This window comes from Lonchura striata, chromosome 3 (genome assembly GCF_050655825.1).
Source record: "Lonchura striata isolate lonStrDom1 chromosome 3, ASM5065582v1, whole genome shotgun sequence".
Classification (NCBI taxonomy): Eukaryota; Metazoa; Chordata; class Aves; order Passeriformes; family Estrildidae; genus Lonchura; species Lonchura striata.
The window spans coordinates 79020498-79039181 of record NC_140705.1 but is presented as its reverse complement, the minus strand read 5'-3'; the positions used below and the strand labels follow the sequence as shown (position 1 = coordinate 79039181).

General features: G+C 46.1%; 1 protein-coding gene across 6 annotated transcripts in view; it reads left to right on the top strand.

Moving 5' to 3' along the window:
* The first annotated feature begins 7773 nt into the window (after positions 1-7773).
* Positions 7774-18684, top strand: part of TJAP1 (tight junction associated protein 1) — a 40298-nt gene continuing 29387 nt past the window's right edge. For 2 of the 6 annotated variants that reach the window (XM_021544115.3, XM_085576902.1), the window contains exons 1-2: positions 7774-7813; positions 8957-9035. The gene's annotated coding sequence lies outside the window, so the exon portion shown is untranslated. Of the gene's footprint in view, positions 7935-8956; positions 9036-12722; positions 12846-18684 lie in introns of those variants that run through there. The other 4 variants (XM_085576899.1, XM_085576901.1, XM_085576903.1 and 1 more) reach the window with 3 other exon arrangements.

The window sequence follows — 18684 nt, the reverse complement described above, 5'->3', positions numbered from 1 at the left end:
AGTATCACAGAGAGAAGCAGGCAGGGATGGATGGAGTAAAAGGGGAATACAGAGGAGGGAGAAGAGACCCATGCAATGGGAACCTTGGGTGCACTCCTTCTTCCACTCTGAAGGGCTCCAGTCCCATCCCAGGGCACAATCCTGTCTCAGATTTGCTGTGTCAGTCTGTGGACTGCCTAGTACTATTTAATCAGAGCAGCTCTACTTGCAGACCCAAGAAATGGGCATTGAAGGGATTCCTGTGGTTGGCTTAGACCCTGCTCTACCAGGCTCTGATCCGTGCCGTGCCATCCCTAGAGGCGTCTCAGATGGAACAGCTGCTAGATCAGAATTAGGGAGCATTTTTTCCTAGCCATAAGAGTACCTCCATGACTTTTCCCTCCAGCAAAGGAAACCCCACAAAGCAGGGACCTGGAGCGGGAACAGGAGCAAACTTTTGTCAGTGTTTTCCCTCCAATGCATGCCAGATGAATACTCCCTCCCCCACCACCATCCCAACACACCTTCACCACTCACAGACAGAGGGAGGAATTACCTGTCAAAACCAGCTGAAGCTGCTTCCCTTTCTTCCGGAGTCTGGAACCTGCACCTTGGAGGCAGCCAGACATCAGGGACAAGAAGCAGATGGTGAGCTAAGAAAACAGATAATGATGCCTCTTTTCCTTCACAAAGAAGCCTTCTTCAGAGCAGCAGCTCTTCCCTGTGCAGAAGCCCAGAGAAATTCACCCCTTCCTGCTCATTCTAATTCCTGAAGAAAGGTGGAAAAGCAGCACAAAGAAGCTGGAGAAAGACTGCAAACATCTCTGAGCTGCCAACTCAAATGATCATCCTCTTCAGCTCTTGCTCTGGGTCACCCTCTCCGCCTTACGTACAGCACCAACCCGGGGTCTCTAGGTTAAAACAAATGTTCTCCCCCATGCCACCCCCCTTGTTTTTCCAATTCCACCCCAGCCCACAACAAACAGCAGCTCACTGGCCCTACAGCCATGTAACCCAACCCCAGCCATTGTTCCCCTTCCACAAGGTCTATATTTGACTTTGCAGCAGCACCGTAGCTGTGCATATGTGTGTGTGTGTGTGTGCATGTGTGTGCACTCTCTGCACACACACGCTCTGATATTTGTTCAGAGCCTCATTCCCCAGATGCCCGGGATTGCTTAGAAATAGCTTCCATGGGCAGTAGGTGTTTGTGCCTTCAGCAAGGAAGTGGAGGGGGCAGGAAAAAGAGAAGCAGGAGGGGGTGGGATTTGAAGGCAGAAAACCTCCTGGCTCTTTTCTCACAATTTGCACCATCTCGACGCTCTGCCACACTGTGGAGCATGGCCAGGCTAGCAGACAGCAATGCATGCACTCAGCAGTGGAACTGATGGCATATCTGGGGAATGATGGAGAAAAGGACAAGCTGTGGTCTCAGTGACTCTCTCTGGTGTTACCCTGCCTCAGGTTTTGCTCTCTGGTGGCAAAAGCACAGTTAAGCCTCCAAAAACTCTTCAAATATTCCTTCAAATCACCAGAAATGCCACTTGGAAGTACCCAATTCCCCTGGCCTGGTGGGTTTGCAAGGGGTGCCTCAGGGAATGGGAGCTGCCCTTGGATTCACCTTCGTACGTTCCAGTACTGCACTAAGAGTAGCCATCCTAGGCTTCCCCAAGATGTATTTTTTATTTGTCCAAAGCCTCCAGGAATGCTGCCCAAGTCCAATGTCACGGTCTCTGTGACCCCAGAGAATCTGGGAACACTGCCTAGACTTGGCATGAACTTCTTTTATTTGCTTCTTTTGTGACCTGACAGGATATAAGACAAAATGAGAAAAAAACGCAATCCAAATGAATGACAGGGAGGATTACTTTCATCCTAAACACTGATGATCCAGTGAACTTATTGCCACTGGGTAACAAGGAAAGGCATTCATTAAAAAAAAACCTGACTAGACATTTATATAGACAATGAGAATAAATAGGAATGAACTCCAAAGAGCTATAAACCCTCTTGCTCCAGGGCATTGAAGATGAGTTCTAGGTGATGGTACAAGGAGCAGCTTTCCACGAGGGCAGATTCTGCAGTAATTTTGTGCAAGGCAATGTTTGTACCTTTCCCTGAGCCATGGAGGCCCAGCCCTGGGAGATGAAGGATGCTGGGCACGGGTAAGCACCATCCATGCATACCCACTACACACATTTGCCATTAGCGAGGCCAAGGCAGGATGAGCTGTGTCAATGCCCTGGTGGTGCCTGTGAGATGTCCTGGAGAAGTGATTCCCAGCTGCTCAAAGCCAAGCATCCAAAATTCTGATCATCAGCTTGCTTCTTCTCTGAGAGCCAGATGCAGGGAGTTCTCATCTCCAGGGCTGCTGCTTCCTGAGGGGCGGTCTGCACTCTCCACTGGCCTCCAGGCAGCTGCTCTGTTGGGACTATCTAAAATCTGACTGCCTGCTCGACTGCTTCACTAAAACAGATCCTCTGAGTGTGGGAGAATGCATGTGTCATTGTGATGGACTCGAGTTCAGTACCTGACAGCCTTCAAACCTGCTGTGAGGAGCAGCAAAAAAGTAAGCTTAAATCACATGTTATTTTGAGATACAGATTCCTCAAATCCACCCTCACTACTTCAATCCAAGACAAAACAAAGGTATCAGGGTAAAAAGAATTAAAAAAGAAAGATTAAATACTAGAGGAAAAAGACCTAGACTTGAAGAGGGGGAAAAAGAGAATGACGTATACATGGAGGGCAGTTAGAGAAAAGAGGTTTTACCTGTGTCCCCACAGCTCAAAAGGCTGAGTAAGCCCCCTTCAAAAAACCCTCTGAGTTCATGAGAAGGTGTAGGATCTTGTTTTGCCCTGTGATTTCTGGCTTCTCTCTGGGTGCATGTATAACAGCTAATGTCAGGGCTCTCCCAAGGGCACTGATTCAGGGAGTGTATCCGTTCCCCCTACCTGCCTCCTGCTGCCAGGAGGAGGTCTGGAAGGGCTGAAGTGGGAAGGAGATGTCTGCCAGGCTTTCCCTTTGCTGGCACACACCCATGGGTTCCTCAAAGCCCGTCTCCAGCTATGCAGTCTCCCTTTGCCTTTCCAGCTGGCAGTTCTAGCAATGAAACCTCTCAATCTCACCAGGATCACACAAGCATTTAATGGGAGACTCTTGAAGCAAATCTTTTGTACTTTCTTAGTGCTTGCCTCTGAGCTTGCTCTGGGGTGTTTACAGGGGGTGGCATATCTTGGTGTTTGCAGTGAAACCTGGCAGGAGAGCCTGTTGCAGAGAATGTCAAGGTCATTTCATGAAACTATGGCCTGTGCTTAGAAAGACTGGAACCACGGCTGCAGAGAAGTCCATAATTAGCAGCCCCAGGGGATGTGGACGAGTGTTGGGCGGGAGGCTAATTGTAGACTGGCTGTCTCCTTGGCCTTCAGCAGTTCTCGTGAAGCGGAGAAGTGGTGAGCTCAGCCAAGCACCAAGCGTGTCCTAGGGAAAGGTAATTCCTCCCTGGCCTGCCTGGACTCGTCCCTATAAACAACAAGAGCTCCACAGGGAGAGCAGCACTGCAGATTTCATGGAAAAAAAAAAGTCTTTGTGAGTTGGAGGTGCATGCTAGCCACACAGAAGGGCTCTTTGAGAGACAACACACAGCCATGTGTGTCTACATGATAGAGACTGTGAGTCCCTGCTCTGCCTCAGAGGGCCTGGAGGATCAGCTACTCCTTCCCCATTTGTGTACCGTGGTGAAGTGCCAATCCCCACACCCCAGTGTGTGGTGTCCTCCTCTCGCACATGGTAAGCACTGTGCTCAGACCTGGATGAAGCCCTGTCTATCTGCAAACACCAAGGAGAGCTGGTGTTACACCTAACTCTCTGCCACCTACCCATATGCTCCAGTAGACGTCCTCCCCCTTCCTCTCCACATACTTTTAACTCAGTTCATTTCAAACACTTTATTAGCATGACAAGCTAAACAAGTTTTGACGAAGGGGAAGGGAGGCAGAGCCCCTTGAGTCTTGGTCTGAGGCTGCCACAGTGACTCCAGCCTTTGCTTTCCATAGGGTTTGCCTTGCATTGGAGCAGCCATCCTGTCTGTCAGGCACAATCTCTCCACTCCTTCACCAGTCTCTGGTGCACAGCAGCACTCATGCTGGATTTAGCTCCCAGTGGGATGAAGAATTTACAGTGACCTTTGGTGGGGCTAAGGTGAAGCTGCAGGGAGGAGAAACTGCAATGCTGGGGCAGCTTCTTCTGTAGGGAGTTGACCTCGAGGAACAGTGGTATCTGTGGTATGGATCCCAGCTGGGAACTGAATTTTTCTGGAAAAAATACCCTGTATAATGTTATAGCCCAATACTGTTCTCTTGCAGAGCCCTGCAACTGTGCAGAGTAAGAGTTGGAGGCACCTGTACAGGGCTCAGTGCAAGAGCTGGGATCGTGGCATGGAGCTGGTGGTGAGCAGAGAAATGAGTGGGATGCCACAAACAAATACTTGAGGTCAGAAAATCCTGATTTCAGCTGCCTGCCCCCAGGAGTGATGCAGCCAGTACAAAGTGAGTGCAAAGAGCAGGAATATACCACTGCCAGACTCTGCACTCTGTGCCTCACATCGAATACTGCACCTCAGCAACAGGCAAGAGCTCACTGTTGCTGCACAATTTTGTGGCTAGTTAGAAATTGCCAGTAGGGGTCACTGATATATATTTATTTTATTCTATTTTTATACACACACTTTTATAAATTTATAGAAGACTTGCATAGGCAGCAATTGCAATGGGCAAGCATTGAAGTGCAGTATGTTGTTCAAGCATAGAGGCTGGGGGAAAGTGCCCCTATGTATGTCTGAAATACCACTGTGAGCTGTACGTCGTGCTCTGCTCAAACCTGTGATGGCACCAAGCTGTGCCAAGCACTGGGATGCTGCAATGGTGGATTTTTGTCATTGTTCCCCAGTTCTGCCTGCATCTTCTGTTTCATATTGCCAGAAGTGCTTTGAGAGAGATTCAAAAGATTCAGAGATTCAAGCCTCAAGGGCAGGATATTGTGTCTGCTTGTTTTTCTGTGCAGTGCCCAGCACAGATACATCCCAACCACAGTGGGTGCCTTTGGGCAGTCCCCATAAGACAAGCAGCATTTTGTGTTGGGTTGGGTCAGCAGTGTTTTGTTCTTCAGCTGCCAATGCTGGGGAATATGTTTGCTTGTGAAAAGACTCCAGTGTTTTTTTGATGGTTGAATCTCCATTAAACTGAAAATTGAGTCTACCCTCACTCTTACATGGCGGGATGGCCTGAACTATACACGTGGGTATGTTTTTAGCAACTGTTTTATTGGCGGGCTGGTTATATTTGTCTGGTAAGTGTATGCTCCAGGCATACTGGCAGAATGTGTTTGGCTGTCCAATTCGGCATCCACAGACTTGTTTGACTGTCACAGGCTGGCAGTATTTCATTGATCTTATTGTTCCTGAAATGCTGTTAGTTTTGTGTGCTGAGCTCCTCTTGTATTGACATATCCCAGAGTGAAAACTGGGATATGTCTGCTCAAACTAAGTCTCAGCTCTTTTTGGTTTTGGTGGACTCATCCATCCAAGAAACATCTTTTGCTTCTGAAGGTTTCCCAGCTGATGTCTACTGGGGAATCCTCTGTGCAACTGGAGTTAGAGAAGTAGCTGAGGAGACATGTGTTTCATAGAAGTCTCTTTACCACTGCAACTCTTAGGCAGGTGACAGCCTCCAAGTCAGCCACCAAGGGGCTGTCCAGCACCCACCATCTTCCTCACTTGATCAGGTTTGATGGAAAACTTGAGAGGACCAAGCCTGCACTGCCTTCTTCTGGTGGGGAGACATTATTTCTGGCATCTCCTTTTTCACTAGCCAAGACCATAGGCACTTCAGAGGGATTTGTCCTTCCACAGGGTGGCACCTGCCCCTCCAGGGGTTCCTTTTATTCAGTTACAAGGGTCTATATAAAGTGCTGCCAGCTGGAAAGTATTTTGAAGAGATTCCTCCCTGCTCTTCACTAAGGGTCATAAATTCAGCTGGTATCTGAAAGAATCTCAAATGTACTTCCAGGATTGTTTGCTGAGGGCTTTACATCTGCCAGAGGCCCCTTAAAATAAAAGGATTATTGGGAGTCAAGTGTTAGATTACCTGGTGCTTGTTAATTGAACTTCAGAGGCATTAGTGAGCAACTGGCTCTAGCAGGGAGCTGCACTTTGGTATTAATGGTGTTATATAAATGAATATAATGTAACCTAGCGTCATGCTTCTGCATCATGTCACATCTCTGGGCTCAGGGCAATGGTGAGTCCAGCTCACAAGCATATCAGATATAGGGAAAGGTAGGGTGGATGTATGTGGAGAGGAAGCGGGATTGGGAATCAAGGCCTTTGGGATCTGAGGGAAGAGTGTGTTTTGGTGCTCAGAGCAGGTGATTGGTGCTCAACCAGCACAAGATGAGTTCCTGTCTTTCTTGGTGGTCTGACCTTGAGATCTGATTTTGAGAAGAGTTTAATGGAAGCAGTAAATGACAAGACCATTTGAAAATCAGCCTCTCTTCTTCATTCAGGCCTTATTTCACCTAGACTCGTGAAAAGTTTGAAGATCCTACTCTGACAAGTCACTAAAAGAAAGCAAAGCACTTTAATCATTGCTGCCATCAGTGCTCACCCACGGAAACCTGAACAGACCACAGCTGTGAAGGCTCCAGGGCAGCAAGGCCTGGTGGAAATGAGAAACCTCATCAGCTATGAAAATTTCATCAGCTGGCGCTGTGGAAGCAAGAATCTGGAAGTGCAGAGCAGATGGGCAGCCTGGATTCTTGGAGCCATTGTCCTTCTGCTTGTTATCTGACTCCAGCACAGGGAGGGTTTGGAGAATGTATGGGGGCACAAATACTGAAGGCTTTCTTGAAATATCCCTGGCTGACGCGTGGTGTTGTGCAGACAGCCCTTGCTGGGCGCTCAGCAGACGTTTTTGCACAATATTCCCAAGGTCATGGAAGTGGGGTCCTGCTGAGCACCTGTCTTTTATTGTGTAAGAGAGGGGACCACTTGGGCAGAGTTTGCAGTACTGTGAGCCTGGTACTACCTGAATGTAAATCTGAAGGCTTTGTAAATGTAGTAGTACATTGAAGAACATCATGTAAGTTCTATCAAAACCTTTTTGAACCGGGAAAATTTCCTCAGGACTAGGCTTCATTTTTTACTGTGTGAATCATCAATTCATGAGATGTTTGTGAAACAACAGGATATGGAAGCAGTGGGTAAGTCTATGCACTGGGCATGAAAAGCAATGGAAAAAGTACCTGTCTGATCTCAGCATTGAATAAATGGGGTGATTTAGTTAGAAATTAAAATGTACTGATTTTTCAAAACCCAAAACTAGAGCAACACAGCAGAAGATTTTGCAAATGAATACCAAAGCACATTCACAAATTGTGTCAGGGTTTGACTAGCTCTTGCCTGGCACACGCTGTCCTCAGCATCCCTCCTTTAAGAAGCAGAGAGTTGTTCTTGGGGGTTTTCAGGTGGGTTTCTCCATTTACTACTCTACTTTCTCCCTCCCTCTCCACCTGGTCCCACTGTTGGGTTTCTATTTCTCTAGAGACAGGCTGGGATACGCCCGAGGCTGTCGGGTCGTTTCCCAGAACGCGGGACACGTAGGAAGGGGCAGGGGCAGGAGCGGTTCCCGGCCCCCGACACTGAGGGCGGCCGCTCCCGCCCCGCCGGGACTGCCCCGCCCCGCCCCTCCGCGCGTGCCGTCCGATGACGCAACCGCGCCGCGACGTGGGGATTCCGCCGGATTACCCGGCGTGCCCCGCGGCAAAATGGCGGCCTAAGGCGAGAGCGCGGGCCGGGGCCGGGCGGGGGCAAAGTTTGGGGCGGGCCCGAGGCGGGGTCGAACCGAGGCCGAACCGGCCGCAAAGTCACTGGGACCCTTGGTGGCGCCGAGCCCGACCGGGTCAGAGCCGGGCTGGGGCTCCGGGGGCGGGGAGCGGGGAGCGCGACCGGCTGGGGACGAAGCCCCGGGCGGGGCCCCCTGCGCTCCTGGGCCCCTGCGGGCTTCGGACGACGCCCAGCGAGCGGGGTGGGCCTTTTCTGTCCACGTGTGTGGCGAGGAATTGTAGAATTTCCGTAGGACAGCGGGTTCGGGCGAGTTGCACCGTGGCCGGGGGGGGGGGCGGGGTCAGCCAGGTGGGGCGGGGGCTGGGTGCGAGAGGACGGCGAGGCCCCAGGGAAGGGACGGTGTCCGTGAGGAAGGGTGGTGATGCCACTGCCTCGGTCATCAGGGCGTTACGGAGCTCCTCCTCCCGGGGAAGACCCGTGTCAGAGAGCAGCGCAGGCACGGAATCAGCAGGGAGAACCTGGTCCTCGCAGGGTGTAGCTGTTCCTGAGTGATGGAGAGTTAGGTGGTGTGATGGAGACTTAGATGGTGCGGAGGATGAGAAAGCAGTATCTCTGCAGGGAGCGTTGCTGGAGTAGGAGCTGCAAAATGGAACAAGTCTGGACCAGCAGCTGTGTTAAAGAACCAGAGTGTTACTGGCAGAGGCAGGGTTGGAAGAGAAGAATCAGCATTCCTCTGGTGTCGGACTCGGCAGGGGTTAATGGGAAATTCTCTGCCAGCCTGGACATCCTCTCTAGTGCAAGGGATGCCTTCCCCTGTAGAACCAGTGTGCAGCCTCTGAGAAAATGGGGAGACTTTAAAGGCAAACAGGTGAACAGTAAATGCTGTACTGCTTCTGGCTCTGAGCTTGAGCACTGCATGGAGCAGAGTAAAGGATTGAGTGCTAATACACAGATTTTTGGGTGTGCGTGAGGTAGGCATCAGGGTGTGCAAATGATACACAAATCTGGCAAGGCTGAGAATGACCTAGATCTGAGAGATGCCAGGTGGCTCTTGTGCACTGAAAAGAATCACCCATCACAGGTAGATAGTTCTGTGCCAGTGAAAGCTTTTCAGAGCTATACTTTTCTGTTTTACAGATTCAGAGAAGGAACTGGGACCTATAAAGGACCTATATAAAATGAAGTAATGAATTTTTACTAAATCTTCAGATAGCAGGTAAGAAAGTCAGGAATGAGCTGATGCTGAGTCAGACTGTGGCTTTTTTGTACCACTAGTGGAATTTTTTTGAGACCATATGAACCACATACCTGAAACAGTAACCCTCTTTGTGGTGTTCTCTGTATCATAGTAGGCCTGTGTTGCCAGAATTGAGAGGCCAGGGGTGTTAGTGAAATGGGAGTGACCCTGAGAAATTCAGCAAGAGCTTCTGGGAAGAAAAGTTCAATTAAAGATGTAAGCCAGTGCTCTTGACATGCCATCTGGGAAATCAAGCTTAAATGTGCTTTATCAGTGCCAAAGTAGCCATGCTGGCCGTATAATTCACAAGGGATCTGCCCAGCCATAATCCAAATGAAATCCTTTCTGACCATCCTGCTCTTGCAATAGTGGCAGTGTCAAAGTTAGCTGGTTCTAGTGGCCCTCTGTTCTGTCAGGTTATTTATTCCACCATGTTATTTTTCCACACAAATTTTAACTGTGCCTGTGATGGGTGGTGCAGGTGTACCTGCACTCACTGTTGAGATCCAGTTTAGAGGAGCAGTTGTTTGGTACCCAGCTGGTTTTTTTATTGTACACTGTCAGATCACCTTTATAACAACTCCTTTCTCTGCAGAAAGTACCTAGATCCCAGCAGTGCTTTGCATACAGTGTGCTTTAGCTTCTGGGTGCTAAATCAGCATTTAAGCTACCGGGTCTTAGCTGTGGTATCAAGAGGAGTTTTTAATTCCTTCCCAGGCACCCAGTGCTCATGAAATCTTGAGTGCATTTCAGCAGGGCCAGTGGAGTTCTAAAGGGCAGCCCGTGGTTATCTTCATCTTTAGTATTAACAAGGCATTGGGTCAGGAGGGGATGAGTTACTTGCCAAGACCTGTTGCTTCTTCACTCTCCAAACCAGCTTTCTGAACTAAAGATGACCTTGCATGCTTTTCCACTCTGTTTAAAGTTGTTTGTTAGCTGCTGCTAAGTCACTTGCTTTTCAGCCAACAAACCCTCAGTTCTTATCTCTGCCATCCACCCTAAATACAGTCATGGTATAGCTTGTCAGGGAGATAGGTAAAAGCTTTGAAAAAGCTGTAGTCTTTTGCAGGTCTGCCTGCTTCTTGTCCCAGCACAGAAGAAATCAAGTTAGATGGGACAAATTATTTTTGTTCAGTGTACTGGTCTGAATAGTATCAGAGGTGGCTTGGAAAAAGGGCTTGTGGCAGCTGGTGTGGCATATAAAGTGTTTTTAAAAAGGTGAAGAAAGCCAAGCTATTTGAGAGGTAGCAAAGAAGACAAATTTTAGAAAATGTATCTGTATATTTTGGTGGTTGATTTCATGCTTGTGAGTCTTAGAGGCTGATGGTTTTTCTGAAGGTGAACTCCCTAACCTGTTAAAATGTCTGCCATGTTTTATGGAGAATCTACTGAAAACTGGATTCTGATATTTCCATGTGTCACCACATCTACAGTGTAGATCCAAGAATCAGTTCTGGAGGTTAGGTCCTGACAAATTTACTGTGTTATGTTTTGTTGTCACAGGCCTTGTTTCTCCAGCACAGAGTGACAACAGAACTCTCTGCCTTACGTATTGCTGGGGAAATGCAACATGTAGAGGTCTCAAATGAGCCTGCATGTGATGCAGATTGAGGGTAGGATTCCTCTGCTAATAAATGAGGATCTGGCTTGACACCTTTTTGATTCATCTTGCTCTTTTTACTGGGCTTGCCAGGATCTGTAATTCTGATAATACAGCAGATTTTCTTGACCATTTGACTTGATTAATGCTTTGAGAGTAAATTTAAGGTCCTGAAACTGGATATATTCATCTCCTTGCTTGAGGGTTTTTGGTGGGGAAGGTACCTCATTTCTGTATGACATCCTGAGCTTCGGAGAGAGAGTGCTTGTTGGCATTTGTGCCAGCTGTGTGTATTTCAGATCACTAGTAACTGGGTAAATACGATCCTCTCTGAGATTCTTTTATGCAGGACTGCAAAGGAACTATGTGTGCAACCTATGCAAACAGGACGAATGCCTTAGGGCACGAAATCATCCATCCTGTTTCCCTGCCAGTTCCCCTACCTGAGGGCTTTTCCTTAGATCTAGATTGGCTGAATCTGTAACTGTAGTAGGAAGAATGTTACTTTTTAAAGTTGAAATACCTTTACAGCTCATTGGAGGGGAAGGGCAATGTTATGGTCAGAAAGATACCTAATTTCTGCCACAGATTTATTGTGTTCAGATCATTACTGTTTCTTACTCTTCATTCTTTGCTTGGAAAAGATTAACACCATTCATAGTAGGGATTTGAGGATGTGTGTAGATGCTTAGATACTATGGTGTTGAATGCTTTAGTAAAGCTTGGTGGAAGAGAAATGAAATGGTATTTCAAGCTCTGACTTTGAAATGAAGCAGAACCCTATGTGATCTATTGTCCTGTGTATTCTGTAGTATGGTGAAATTGCTATGGAGTGCAAGCCAGGCGCTACCTTGTTTAAGGCAAGTAGGCACTCTGAGACCTCACTGTTTTTGCCTTCCCAGGAACTATTTGCTTGCTTTGCTCATGTCTAACCTTGCCTCAATCATTTTGACTTCAAGGACAATTTTCTCCTTTTTGCTTCATTGCTTGTTCCATTCTCAGAGTAACATTCTCTTCATTGTCAGGATGTTCATGTATGGTTTTATTCCAAATATGCTCAGCCAGAGAGGGCCAAAAGCAGCAGCTTACAGGATGTTTTGTAGTTGGAATGACATAAGCCAGCCTCTCCAGAGGGTCCTCCTGGGACAAGCTGCTCTTAGGAAGGAAATGGCGTGGAAAACCATGTAGGAGTGTGAGAATAGCTTTGCAATGGTTGGAATGCAGTATAAGCATCACTTGGGTGGGCTCAGTTTTCCTCTGCTTTTCAACAAAGCCTGAGGAAGACTGCTGTGCAGGGGTAAAGGAGCTGGAATGTATTCTTCAGTTGAGGTGAATGCAATTCAGTGAAACTGATAGGCATCAAACTGAATAATGATTTTAAAGTATTTTCACATGATGTCTAATCTGTGGAAATTCACTACCACATAATAGTGCTGAGGCTAAGAGCTGAGTGGGATTCAGAAAAGATCAAGCACTTAGGAGTGGAAATGTTCAGACTTGCTTTACTTAAAGAACATGTTTTGGAAGGTGTATTTTTCAGACCTAATCCAATCTCTTAACAGGTAAAGGTTTGAAGAAATGGCAATGTGTTCCATAATTGTCCACTAAGGCTTCTTGCTCCAGCTACTAAAACACCTTAATGTATTGGCCTGTGTCAGGGGCAAGGTATTGAATCACTTCTGTGCTGTGTTAGGTTGCTTGCTGACCTTGCTTTTTGTGGTAACTGCATTAGGGGAAAGAAAAATAAAAGCAACAAATCACCAACCAAAGAACAAATCCACAAAGCACTGCAGCTGCTCTGATTAGTCCTGGTAGTTGAGGATTTTAAGCTGGTGAAGAGCAAGGTCTGTGGAAGGATAGTGTGGTTCCTAGAGGAGAAACATCTTACTGATAAACATGGAGATGTGCAGCTATTGTCTTTTCATGCTGAGTGGTCAGGCAGAGCACTTGCTGCTTCTTCCCTTTGTTTGTAAGGGGAAAGAATGTGTGGAGTTTGGCCTCTCCACGTTGCAGTCTTGTTGTGGACTTTGGTCTGTGAAATGTCTGAAAGACAGGGCTTTAAGGCTGTTCAAGTGAGTTCTGGTATGTTGTAGCATGAGCCTGGATGTACTAATGTCTGTGAAGACAGTTCGTGTCCTGTACTCTCATGTCCAATCTGTTGAGGATCAGGAGATTCATCAGTGCTGCAAGTAGGTATAAATTCAATTTGATGCATGGGCTAATAAAGATGAGTGGCAGTGGCATGAAAATATGTATAAAAAGCTGTGTGTTTGTAATGTTTGCATAAATGCAAGGGGAACTGAAGGAAAGTGTCTGTATTTTCAGAGAAGCACAAGATCCCTGTATGGGTCCTATGGGTGTCTTTGGGAACAACAACATGTGCTTTAGGGCACATGTCTTTAACCCTTTTGTGGCAGGGCTAACAGCTGAGAATAAACAATTACTGACTGTCACAGAAGTTTTGTATTGCTGTTAAAGTAAAATGGTCAGGATTGGAAAGTAGGTTTTCCTGCAAGGGTTGGACGGATTTTTAGGCAGAGAGTATCTGACCAGCTTCTGGTGGCAAGAGAAAACTGGTTTAAATTTTTGATTTCTTAAGGGTTAGGAAATTCAGACGTGCAAGTCCCACAGTGATTTCTATGTCTCTGGTTGAGTTCTCTATTTGTATTTTAGCTCTGTGATAAAGCTGGTTTTGGGAATGTTGTAGGAGTCGTAACTGGATTTTCTTACTCTCATGTTTAAAGTCTCAGTTGTCCAGCTGTGTTAATGTAACACTCATGCACAAATGGTTCTGAAATCAAAAGGGACAGATGAGATAGTCTCTCTAATTATTGAGGAATTACACATAGGCTCATAAAAAGCCTTAGGCGAGTTTTACTTTGTAGCATTTGTTTCAAAAGAATATAAGTTATTTTCCCAAGGTAATAATTAGATAATTGTTGTGGCTGTAAGGTTTTTGACCATTATTTTGGCATATGCTACTCAGAGTAACTGATTTTGGACCTGCATATGTCTTACTTCACAAGCTCTCTGCAATTCTCAAAGATACATTGCTGCTCTGTCTCCTACATCAGATTTCTTCCTGCAGCTTAGTGTTCATTAGTGATGACTCTGCTGCTGCACAACTGGAAGATTAAAAATATTCTAGGGAAATGAGTTGAGATCTGGTGTCTCTCACAACTGAATAGTGATTGCAGTTAAAGCTACTGTTCTGGGGTTTTTTTCCCTTGAGTATTTTATTAATATTTTTTTCATTATGAAGAACTCTTCTCCCTCCTCTTTTATCTTTAGGAGATTTGTACCCAGTGTATTGTATGAAAAGCATTTTCAAATGGAGAAAGAAAATGAAAAATGATAGGATTTTTGTGCTTAAAATTAAGTTGTTTTGAGTAACCTTCCTTGAGAATGGACTTCAAGCTTACATCCTGCCTTTAAGTGCATTTAGTTTTGTGAGCAGAAAGTGTTTTGTGCACTAAAGTATGGAAAATATCTTTATTTCCCTTTTAAAATGTAAGCATTGCTTACAGCACAGTTATGTGAATACTGGGAAATGAAAACTTTGCTCAAAAGGGTTTTCTCAGGTAACTACATTTTGCTAGAGATACACTCTGTTATTAGATGTCTGTGTAGGCACTCAATCCAATTTCTTCTACAAGTGATGTGGAGAGTCATTTTTGGCAAATGTCTCATACCAGTTTGGTTTTACTCCTGAAAGCAAATCACCCTTGCTGGGCTACAGAATTTTGGTAGATTCTACTTATAAGTGTATTCATTTTCCCATGATTAGATGATGCCTTTGCAAAAAGGTCCCCAGGTTTATCTGAAATGGCTGTAACAGAATTCAGTGTTGTCAAGGCCCCAGCTGGATGGGGCTGTATTACTGTGCAGCTCCAGTGATGATTTACTGCCTGACTGACAACTCACAATATAAACATTAGTCGAAGCATGATCTTGTCCCAAAACCCCGCCTACTCAAGGAGCCAGGAGTCTTCCTGCCACGCGCCATAAATCGTTTATGGTTTGCTCATGCCCATACATTTGAAAAGCAGCTGTGGAGTGGGGGATTAGCAGTTTGCAGAAGGCCCGTGCGGGGCTAAATTAGGGTCTCTTGCTCTGATGGTGAATACCAGTATTGGAATAGCAGGAGTGCTTCTCAGCAGTGGAAGGCAATTTACTCTGGGAATGGGGGTGGGTACAGGGTATCTGTGAGGGTACAGCAGCCAGGAGAGAGTGTTGGATTGCAATGCTCCAGTTTGAGCTTTGATGCCTGATTGATAGCTGCCTAGCACTGCATGGGGTTGAATAAGTCATGGTTAGTTCTGTGGGCTTAAGATTTTATTTATGTATTTATTATTTCTATGTATTTTGCACATATATAGAGAGACACAAAATGTAAGCCTACTTCTGTCTCCTAGGAGCTGAAGGATGATAGAGTTTTTCAGTGGTTTTTTTGTTTTTTTACAGTGTGATGAGTGATTTCCCTTTTCCTAGCCCATGGTAGCAGAATCAAATTATATGCAAGGCCATTTGGGGCTTCACAACTAATTTTAAGCTTTTATAAGAAGTTTTACTGTGCCACTTGGATTTATTACAGCTTTGCAACTTCAGCTCCCAAAGGAAAACTATTTTTGTTCTGGCTGCAATAATTTAAATTACTTCCTAGAGCTTCTAATGACTAACTCGTGTTTATGGTGAAAGCTTCCATTTATCCAAACCCTGAAAGCACAATCTGTTTAGTAGCATAACTCTAAATGTATTGATGCTTTATATCAATGGCAAGTACATCAGAACCTAAAGTCAATTGGTACCTTCAAGTCTTCCTGTAATAAAGAGAATATGTAAGTTTTTCTGTACAGATGGGACTAGACAGTACAGTTCAGAGATCTGTGTGCTGGTTGAAGGCCCAGCTGCTGAGTAAAGCAGATATAAGTAGATCATTTTCAGCTGGGTTGGTTACTCATTAACAAAGCCTTTCTTGGGTGGGTTGGGTAAGAATCCAGATGGAATGTGTCAGCAGTGTGTCCCTTCTAGATGCATAAGCTGAACATGAGTGCTTCCAGACTGTACCATGAGCATCCATGGGGCCACAGGCAAAGACAGTGGGCTCTGGGTAAAGCAGGTGATTGTTTCCAATACAACACAATTAGGAGACTTCTTATTGTTTTATTGAAACTTCTGCATGGGCTTCTCTCTCAAACGTTCCATGTTCCTGGAGCTTTCTGCTGTGCTTGCTTCTGTTGGAGGTTTGGGGAGAGTAGCTGGAGGGGCTTATCCTAGGCTTATTTTTCTTACTGCTTTTGGTGAAAGGCTCCATCTGCTGAGATGGAGGCCAGATAGTGCCAAATATATTTGTGGCTGTTTGTGTGGGCATTTTGAGATTTGGAAGGTTCTTTGCTGATGAGCTGTAGGTCATTTCATGTCAGATTGGCTGAGTTTCCATTGAGCTGGTTCTTTGTTGCAGCAATGCATACGGACTGTGTATGTTTGGGGATCCCTATTACCTATCTCAGATGGAGAGGGCTTTCCTCCTCTTCATTACCTCCTCTCTCCCCACAAGAAAAAAATCATCACCTGGAGAGCTGTTAACCTCCAGATTGAATTAGATGTTTTGCTGTTACTTATGTAGACCTTTCAGATGCATACTAAGCTTAGAGAGGGGTGTGGATATGTTATAGTATTTTGAGCTTTCCCTCCTTTTCCGTGTTTTTGATACTAAAGTTGAAATTCACCCTTCCCATTCCCTGGGAACTGATGCAAAGGAATTGGTGTCACCCAGAGCAAAGCTCAGTCCACTTTGCCTCGAGGCCCTGCCTCTCCAGGTTAGGACTTTGCTTGACTTCTACGGACAGCAGTTTGTTTATGAGCTTTTGTTACCTGAATCTTGTGGTGTGGGTCTGAGGGGTAATACCGTTCAGGGCACTGGAAGTCTCAGCTCAGCCAGAATAGGGAAGGGGAGGGATAGAGTTAGTACAGTTAACTCATCCCCCCCAACCCCCCCCCCCCCCCCCGCACCCTCCTTTCTTCCCTGTTTCCTCACCTGCCCAGCTGTGTAGTAGGTTAGCAGTACGTGTCTGTTCTTATTCTTATGAAAGTAGACTTTGTTCTCTGAAGACTGCTAATCATGCCCCATGGGGGTGTAATCAGTTATAAAGTATTTAATACAGAGCAGGCGGGAACAGGCTGCCTGGCTGGGCTGGCAGATTGCAACACTACAATTATAAAGGGCCCCTTTCCCCCACTCACCCACCCACCGGTGGCAGGATGAGGGTACCGTGAAACAGTATTGAGTCTATGAAAAGTAAAGATGTAGTGGGGGAAGGGAGAGGAGAGGCTGTAGAGCCAGCTCCTATTCTGGGAAACAGGCAGACCTACATTCTGTGAGAGCTGCAGCCATTGCAGGTTGCACTGTTGAGACTTGTGGAGTTTGCCTGCTGTCACCATGGAAGGGGATTGCACAGGGATGGTCCTTGGCAATGTGTAGAACAGCAGGGGCTTCCGTCCTGTCTGAAATGGGCTTTCTGTTGGTGCTTGGGGTTGGAGAGGTATGGAGTGGTTAGAAGCCCATTCTCCTGCTTGCAGTGATTTAGACACCTAATCTGCAAATCCTGCCAGACTTCTATTTATATCTTTGGATATAAATCTATTGGTAAATTTGCCTTTCATGCCTCATTCTTCCAAGTACTGGAGCTACTGCAGCTTATGAAGGGAACAGGTAGCCTGAGGCCTTGAATTTCAACAGGCAAGAGAAAGTCTACTGGACCTCAGTCTGGTCTGTTCTTGTTACTTAATCTCAGATCATTTCCCTCTGTGAGGGCCTTGAAATGCACATGTGGGGTGTGGAGCAGCTGTGCTGCAAGCCTTATAAATCATCCCTGCTCCAGCAGCCTACTAAATGGTATGTCTCTGGAGTTTATGGTTACATTGACCTTTCACTTTTGAGGTTCCCTAGAGGTTACAGTGTTTCAGCCCTTAATTGGTTTTCTCTGAATTTTCTGACCCTGTTTTCTGTCTGTTACATTCAAGTCGGGTTATATTCTTGCTGCAGTGCTCTTGAGAGTGTTGGTTTTCCTGTTTGGTGCTGAGAGAGCACTGGTTGTTGAGTCTCAGAGTTAGTCCTTAGCACTGGGATGGATTTTTAAGGTTATCAGGAGTGGGTTGTTGTTTAGTTATGTTGCACAGAGTAAGTGCAGATTTACAATGTGGGGAGTTCACAATATAGACTTGAGAATTCTGCTGACAGTTTCACATCTGAGGCATCCCTCAGAGTAACTTCATATTTGAGAATGTGAATTCTTTGGAAAGCTTTAGGATTTGTAGGATTGCCACATGAGGGAGGATTAATGGTTTTTTCTGACTAGAGCACAGAGTCTCTTTGCAACTCTAAAATGATGAGGTTCTGAGATAAGAGGTTACCTGGTGTCTTGGGTGTTTGTACATTAAGTTTTTCTTCTCTTGATCACTGAAATGACCCAGTGTCAGTGCTGTAATGGAAGAATGTTGTAAAGTGAAGGTCAGATCTGTATGTGTGGGCAGTGGAGACAAGCATTTACAGAACAATTTTTGGGGTAATGAGGAAGGCCCTCCATCCCAGAAAAGCTACTTCAATTAAGGTAGGATGGTTTTCTAGGGATAGAAAAATACCTGGATCCTTCCAAGCATCCCTGTTGCCCAAAGTCAACTTCTTATTCAGCCCTGCCCCATCAGCACAAAAGGTGTCAGTGTTAATATTTGCCCCTTGTCTTAAAGGAAGAGTCAGGGAAATTCCCTTCCCAGGCTAGTGCACAGAGCTGTTCCTGCCCTGGACTGTGGCTACTTTCCAGCCTGGGTGGCAGCTCCTTCTCCCTGTGGGTTTCGTGCCCAGTCGAGAACTCTCCTGCCTTGCTCTGTTTCTCTTGTCCTTTTGGATCAAGAAGTTGCCTGGAGAACTTGACCTTCACACAAATGAATCAGGGGCTGAAGTTGTCGTTGGGGTCCTGACGGTGGCCACGCAGGCAGTGTGGAGAGGGAGCATGGTGGGTGTCAGCGGGG